Raw genomic sequence first — 8884 nt, 5'->3', positions numbered from 1 at the left:
CACTCATGGAGATTGAAAAAATAAAAAAAATAAAAAAAAACTCCTCAAAAGATGAGTCCAGGATGAGATAGATTCTCAGCCGAATTTGATCAAACCTTCATAGAACAACTCAAATCAATCTTCCTAAAACTGTGCCACACAATTGAAGAACAGGGAATGCTACCCAACTCCTTCTATGAAGCTAGTATCACCCTAATCCCAAAACCAGGCAGAGATGCCACAAGAAAAGAAAACTACTGGCTTATTTCCCTAATGAACATAGATGCAAAGATCCTGAACAAAATACTCGCAAAATGAATCCAACAACACATCAAAAGCATTATCCACCTTGACCAAGTGTGATTTATCCCAGGAACACAAGGGTGGTTCAACATACGAAAATCTGTCAATGTAATACACTGCATAAACAAGCTTAAACATAAAAACCACATGATCATTTTGATAGATGCAGAAAAGGCCTTTGACAAGATACAACATCACTTCATGATCAAAACATTGGAGAAAATTTGCAAGGCCTGTTCACATCTTAACATAATAAAGGCAATATACAAAGATCCAAAGGCCCAAATAATACTTAATGGAGAGAGACTGGAGGAATTCCCATTAAGATCAGGAACAAGACAGGGATGTCCTCTCTCACCTCTGCTTTTCAACATAGTTCTGGAAATCCTAGCTCAAACAATAATACAAGAGAAGGAAATAAAAGGAATACAATTTGGAAAGGAAGAAGTTAAGTTAGCTCTATTCGCTGATGACATGATTATGTATGTAAGAGACCTGATAGACTCCATCCCAAAACTCCTGAAGGTGATTAACTGCTATAGCAAAGTAGCAGGATACAAAATCAATGCACAAAATTCAGTAGAATTTCTGTATGCAAATGACAAAGATACAGAAAAAGAAATAAGGGACATAGTCCCATTTTCAATAGCAACAACAAAAAATAAATAAATAAAATACCTTGGAATAACATTAACCAAGGAAGTAAAAGATCTATACAATTAAAATACAAAAACTCTCAAAAGAGAAATTGAGGAGGACTTGAGAAGATGGAAAGACCTCCCATGCTCCTGGATAGGCAGAATTAACATTGTGAAGATGACAATCCTACCAAAGACAATATATAGATTTAACACAATTCCACTTAAAATCCCTACAGTGTTTCTTCACAGAGATAGAAAAAAAATGATCTTAAATTTAATTTGGAAAAGCAGAAGGCCTCGCATATCCAAATATATCCTAAGCAAAAGAAATACCTCTGGTGGCATCAACATACCTGATCTAAAGCTATACTACAAAGCCATAGTAATAAAAACAGCATGGTACTGGCATATAAACAGGAGTATAGACCAATGGAATAGACTTGAGAACCCGGATTTTGGGTCAAGCAACTATAGCTACTTGATATTCGACAAAGGCCTGAACAATATAGGCTGGAAAAAAGACAGCATCTTCAACAAATGGTGCTGGACAAACTGGACAACCACATGCGGGAAACTGAAACTTGATCCACACATTTCACCATGCACTACACTCAAGTCCAAATGGATCAAAGACCTCAACATAAGACCAGAAACTCGAATACTACCGGAAGAAAATTTAGAAAGTACTTTCCATGATATAGGAATGGAAAAAGACTTCCTGAAAAAAAACCCAGTGGCTCACGATCTTAAATAGTCACTCAACCAATGGGATCATATGAAGCTGAAGAGTTTCTTACAGACAAGTATATAATAAGCAAAGCCAATAGATTACCCACAGAATGGGAGATAATATTTGTGGGTTATCCAACTGATAGAGGCCTAATCTCTAGAACTACAAAGAACTCAAAATTCTAAACAATAAGAAGACAAATACCCCACTCACAAAATGGGGCGCAGATTTGAACAGGCAATTCACAGAGGAAGATATACAAATGGCAAACACACACTTAAGAAAATGTTCATCATCCATAATCATCAGAGAAATGCAAATTAAAACAACTATGAGATTCCACCTTACCCCAATAAGGATAGCCAACATCAAAAAATCAAATAAAAGTAAATGCTGCCGAGGATGTGGAGAAGCATGAACACTCATTCACTGTTGGTGTGAATGTAGGATTGTACAACCACTTTGGAAAGCAATATGGAGATTACTGAAAAAGCTGACTATAGAGATACCAACAGACCCAGTTATACCCTTACTGGGCATCTACCCTAAAACCTTCAAACCACAGGCCAGAGAGATTTGTTCAACTATTGTTATAGCGGCTCAATAATATCTAAAAGCTGGAATCAATCCAGATGTCCATCACTGGAAGAATGGATAACTAAGATGTGGTATATCTACACAATGGAATTCTATACAACAGTAAGAAAAATTGACACAAAGAAATTTGAGGAAAAATGGTTGAACATGGAACAGATCATTCTCAGTGAACTTACCCAATCACAGAAAAAAAAAACAAAATCGACACATAGTCTCAATCATCTATAACACCTAACCTGAATCTACCCAAGATACCTTACATACCCAGCAAGCACCTCATGAATTAGACACTAGGATGGATGGGGACGGAAGGGAGGGCATCAAAGGGGTGGGAAACACTAATCTGGACCCAAACAGCAATGGTACCATAAAATTCTACTTCCTAAAAGACAGACCAAATGGCTGAACCTTCACTAGACCCTTACAGGAAACACCTGAAACACAAGACACTGGAGAGGGTAGGTTCAAGACTAACCTAAATCTTCTACATCTTCCCTCCCTCCCTCTCCCCCTCCCTCTCTCTCTCTCTGCTCTCTAATGTATATTAGTAATATTTTTCCTCATTTTCTTAGTGGGCATTGACCTGTAACCCCCCACTACCATCATGGGGCTATCATCCACAACGAGCTTTTGATCAGAGAAACCTACAAGGTTTCCTAAAAGAATGACAGTCTTCTGTCAGAGTACTTGATGACCACCAAAGGTTAGTGGAAAGACCCTATTTCTGAAGACTCCATATGCAGCTGACATGTATAATCAAACAGCATGGCTGGAAGCCAGGAGAGAGTCAGTTCCCAGATAGTCAGAGTGTCTAGTGCCAGAAGGTGCTACATGGGCGACTTTTCTATAGCAAAGTAGCAGGATACAAAATCAATGCACAAAATTCAGTAGAATTGGACCAACATCTGTCCAAGCAATTCATGGTCTAACCTAATTAGCAACAAATAACCTGGTGTGATGCCCACACAAGTGCAATACTGGCACACAGCCATGGTGGGGAACCAACTGCTCTTGATTTGGCTAACTGATCCCCTCAGTGGTATGAGACCCATAGCTGGAGCTGGGAAACAAGTCAGACCATATCCAAACAGAAGCCTACTCTCCTCAGAGACCCCCAACACCGCATCACTGAAGCAGATCAAAAATGAACCCAACATGGCTCAGGGAAATATTGCAGAAGAGGGGACAGAACAAATGTCAGAGTCACATGTTGGGTCATGATATGCAGAAACATTTATCGTGCCAATAACTGTGGGCTAACTCCACAGTGCATGACCCATTTACATCAACAAGGAGGTGCTATTGGATGGGGTAGGTCAAGGATGAGCCTATACAATGGTACCAAACTGCCTGTATTAGCTGAAAAGAAAACTAATAAATTAATTTTTTAAAAAAAGAAAAAAAGTTAAATAATAAGGAATCAAACAAGCCAATCAAAAATGGGCTATGGAGCTAAATAGAGCATACTCAAAGGAAGAAATATGAATTGCATATAAGCATCTAAAAAAATGTTCTACGTCACTAGTCATCAGGGAAATGCAGATTAAAACTACATTGAGATTCCATCTCACTCCTGTCAGATTAGCTACCATCATGAAAACAAATGATCATAAATGTTGGCGGGGATGTAGAAAAAGAGAACCCCTTCTACACTGCTGGTGGGAATGCAGTCTGGTCCATCCATTGTGGAAATCAGTGTGGAGGTTCCTAAAACAACTAAAGATTGATCTACCATATGACCCAGCTATAGCACTCCTAGGCATATATCCAAAGGACTCATCTCATTTCCTTAGAAGTACATGCTCAACCATGTTTATTTCTGCTCAATTTATTATAGCTGGGAAATGGAACCAGCCTAGATGTCCCTCAACTGATGAATGGATAATGATGTGGCACATTTACACAATGGAGTTCTACTCAGCAGTAAAGAAAAATGAAGTTATGAAATTTGCAGAAAAATGGATGGATCTGGAAAGGATTATACTAAGTGAGGTAACCCAGGCCCAGAAAGCCAAGTGCCACATGTTCTCCCTCATATGTGATTGGGCTTCTGAGTGAGAAGGAAACTACTTAGTAGCAGAGGCCAGTAAGTTAAAAAGGAGATGTAAAGGGAAGAGAAAGGAAGGGAGGAGGGTACTTAATAGGTTGCTATTGTATATATGTAAGTAGAATGATTGAGATGGGGAGGGGATATGATGGAGAATGGAATTTCAAAGGGGAAAGTGTGGGGGGAGGGTATTACCATGGGATATTTTTTATAATCATGGAAAATGTTAATAAAAATTAAATTAAAAATAATGTAATAAAATCAATTCTAGAGCTGGAGAGGTGGCTTAGTGATTAAGGCATTTACCTACAAAGTCTAAGGACCCAGGTTCGAATCCCCAGCACCCAAGTAAGCCAGAGTCACATGGTGGTGCATGTGTCTGAGGTTTGTTTCTGGTGGCTAGAGGCCCTGAAGTGCCTATTTTCTCTCTTTCTCTCATAAATAAATAAACACTATAAAAAGCAGCTCTAGCAGCAGAAGGAAATAAAAGTTTAAGTCTAGTTTTATATGTTTACTTATTATTGAAAAATTTATAAAATGTAGTAACTTCTTCTCAAGTATGAACTCTCACAGAGGCTACTAATTACTCAAGTTATAAAAGTGAAAAAATAAAGCTGGGCATGGTGGCTCATGCTTTAATCCCAGCATGTGGAAAGCTGGTAGGAGGATTTCCATGAATTTGAGGCCACCCTGAGACTACATAGTGAATTACAGTTCAGACTGGGCTACAGTGAGATCCTACCTGAAGAAATTAAAGAGAGAGAGAGAGAGAGAGAGAGAGAGAGAGAGGGAGAGGGAGAAGGAGAGGGAGGGAGGCAGGGGGGAGAGAGCGAGAGAGGGAGTGAGAGGGAGAGAGAGAGAGAGAGAGAGGAACAAAAAAAAAAGAGATTCCAAAGATATATATATATATATATATATATATATATATATATATATATATATATATATATATGTACACATTCACACATACATGCACATATACAAAAGCTTCCAGCACCTAGTATGGAGGATAGATTTTATTTATCTTTTTGATGTTGATGTTGTTTAGAAAGCACAGGTATTTGACCAAAATTAAGTCCTTGTTACTGAACCAATAGAAAATGAGCAAGGATAATTTTTAATGTATTTTATTTATTTATTTGACAGAGAAAGAGGGAGAGAGAGAGAGAGAGATTGAGGGAGAGGGAGAGAAAAAGAGAGAATGTGAATGTACATACCAGGGCCTCCAGCCACTGCAAACAAACTCCAAACAAGTGCACCCACTTCTGCATCTGGCTAAAGTGAGACCTGGGGAATCAAACCTGGGTCCTTTGGCTGTGCAGTCAAATGCCTTAACCACTAAGCCATACCTCCAGCCCCAATCATTTTTTAATAACAGGTATTTTGAAAGATACAGTCTTATAGTGTTTACTCAGTGTGTAGCAACCAAGCATTATTTCCTGCTTGGGACAAAGCAAAATTGAACAAACAAAACCTCAGAGTGGAAAAGTATCAAGATTTGGAAGTATAACTGCCTTTATGACAATTGGCGGAGTGTTGTGGGTTTTTGTTGTTGTTGTTGTTATTGTTGTTAAAACATGATGACTTAGAAAAAAAGTAGCTAATGAAAGCTATAGTTTATTGTCAGGAGACCTCACTCGTACATGATATGTCTTTCTTGCAGGAAATTAGTATGTTCTAAATCTGATCTTTACCACTTCACTCAGTTTTTATGGCCTAGCCATGCCTAAGTAGCCAGGAAGTCATCTAGGCACCTCAGCAGAAGAAATGGGATCACACTCTCATTGCACTGCCACTGTGACCTCAGGAGCATACGGAGGGTATTCAGACTCTTAGGTTTTATAGGCTATTTGTTGTCAATGGGCTCTGGATTTATGTGGCTTTGCAAGAAAAGGGGAAGATGAATTAAAGGGAGCAAAAACCTCACATCACCTCATCAGATTCAAAAGGGAGGGACTCCAGCTGGATTTTATTTTATTTTATTTTTTTAATTTTTTTAAATTTTTATTAACATTTTCCATGATTATAAAATATATCCCATGGTAATTCCCTCCCTCCCCACCCCCACACTTTCCCATTTGAAATTCCATTCTCTATCATATTACCTCCCCATTACAATCATTGTAATTACATATATACAATATCAACCTATTAAGTATCCTCCTCCCTTCCTTTCTCCACCCTTTATGTCTCCTTTTCAACTTACTGGCCTCTGCTACTAAGTATTTTCATTCTCACACAGAAGCCCAGTCATCTGTAGCTAGGATCCACATATGAGAGAGAACATGTGGCGCTTGGCTTTCTGGGCCTGGGTTACCTGACTTAGTATAATACTTTCCAGGTCCATCCATTTTTCTGCAAATTTCATAACTTCATTTTTCTTTACCGCTGAGTAGAACTCCATTGTATAAATGTACCACATCTTCATTATCCACTCATCTGTTGAGGGACATCTAGGCTGGTTCCATTTCCCAGCTATTATAAATTGAGCAGCAATAAACATGGTTGAGCATGTACTTCTAAGGAAATGAGATGAGTCCTTTGGATATATGCCTAGGAGTGCTATAGCTGGGTCATATGGTAGATCAATCTCTAGCTGTTTTAGGAACCTCTCCAGCTGGATTTTAATAGGTCAGGCAGCCTCCAACCAACCAAAGTCTGCTAAACCATGGGATTGGGATCACACTGTGAAGCCTTGGAACAAAGACAGCTACTCTCGGGGATCCAGAAAGTGGAGCAACATCAAATTAAAAAAAAATGATTTTCAAGCTTTAAGATTTTTAAATAATTTCAGTTACTTATTTATTTGTAAGGAGGGAGAGATAGAGAGAGGGAATGAAAATGTTAATGGAAGGCACCTTGCTTAGTTTTGACTTTATTAGGTCCAATCAACACCTTTACTTTTATTTATTTACTTTGGATGGGAACTTCATTTCTATGTCTAGCTCTCATTCTGTTTTGGACTTACATAGCTTGTCTGCTTTTTACAGGTTTATAGCTGAAAAGAAGTTTCTCCAAAGGATGAACCCTGCCTCCATTCTCAGACATATATAGTTTAGATAATATTTAGGTGAGACTTTGTATGCTAGACATTAGAGTTGACTGAGATAAGAGCTTTGGGGCTCTTGAATGATGAGGACATGAATTTAGGGAAGACCAAGGAAGGAATGCTAAAAAACAAATTATGTTTGGAAATAATGCCCATATAAAGGTCATTAGCCAGGCTTCATGATGCATGTCTTTAATCCTAGCACTGGGGAGGCAGAGGTAGGAGGATTGCTGAGTTTGAGGTTATTCTGAGACTATATAATGAATTCCAGGTTAGTCTGGACTAGAGAGTGAGACTCTACTTTGAAACACAAAATCAAAATAAAACAAAAACAAAGGACAAAGAAAAAGAGAAGGTCATTAATATTAAACATTAGGTCATGAAGATGGTCCTTATAAGAAGTAGTTGAGAGTGTTCTGTCTCTTCCTCTCTTCCCACAGAGTAACACATCTGAAACCTGCAAGAGTACTAGCCATAATTCATATTAGCCCAACACTTCACCTTGGACTTTGAAGTCCATGTAACTATAAGACATAAATATGTTGTTTAAGCCACCTGGTCTAGAATTCTGTCATAGCAACCCAGGCTGAGTCACCATTGTGTCTTCTTACCTAGAGATACAAATCTCACCTTATGCCATGCTTCTAGATCTCTTTCCTTAATTCTTTCATCTTGTTGAAACATATTATCTTCTAACTCACAATAAGAGTATGTTAGATGCACCCTGTTTGTTGTCTGTCTTCTCCAGTTGGAATGTAGGGTCCAGGAGGGCAGAGGGTTTATATGTTTTGCTTATTGCTAATTGTCTCCACCAACTAGAATACAGCTTTATCTTCTTAGGTTTTGTTTTAATTTGGTTTGAGGTTCACCTGAAACTCACTGTGTGGTCCAGGCTAACCTTGAACTCAGCAGTGAATCTCCAACATCAGCCTCTTGATTTCTGGGGTTATAGGCCTGAGGCCCTACTCCAGTTTAATTCTCTTGTTTTCTGAGTAGTAATACTAAAGTGCTGAGGAATATTGAAATTATCCTCAGAACTCTGGAAGACAAATAAGAGCAGATGAGGAAGAATACCAAAAGAAGATTAAAATATACTCATTAGTTAAAATTAGAACCAAAACAATACAAGTCTGGTGAAAGAGGATGTGCAAATGTAGTCTTGAAACACAAAGTGCCTCAATCAGCAGCACATAAATCAAGGCCCAGCACAACACAAGCCTTAGTTGAAACTTTGTGGGAACAAATAACCAGGAATAATGAATACTTCCAGGAATTTTAACACATAATATTCTGTAGTCAATGAAAACAGCAATATGCATGGTTTGCTTTGCTGGAGAGTAAATACTTTGACATAATGAACACACATCCACGTCAGCATAATTGTTATCATATTTCAATTTATTTCCATGAAAATTGGTTGTTACATGCTGAGTTAGTACAATGAATTATAAAAACAGTAATTAAATGCATTGAAAAATATAAAAATAAGTGCAGCAAATTAGACTACATGATTTTTAACTTTGGGTTGTAAAAGCACC

The sequence above is a fragment of the Jaculus jaculus genome, chromosome 2 (assembly GCF_020740685.1).
Source record: "Jaculus jaculus isolate mJacJac1 chromosome 2, mJacJac1.mat.Y.cur, whole genome shotgun sequence".
Classification (NCBI taxonomy): domain Eukaryota; kingdom Metazoa; phylum Chordata; class Mammalia; order Rodentia; family Dipodidae; genus Jaculus; species Jaculus jaculus.
Note: the sequence above shows the minus strand (reverse complement) of the source record.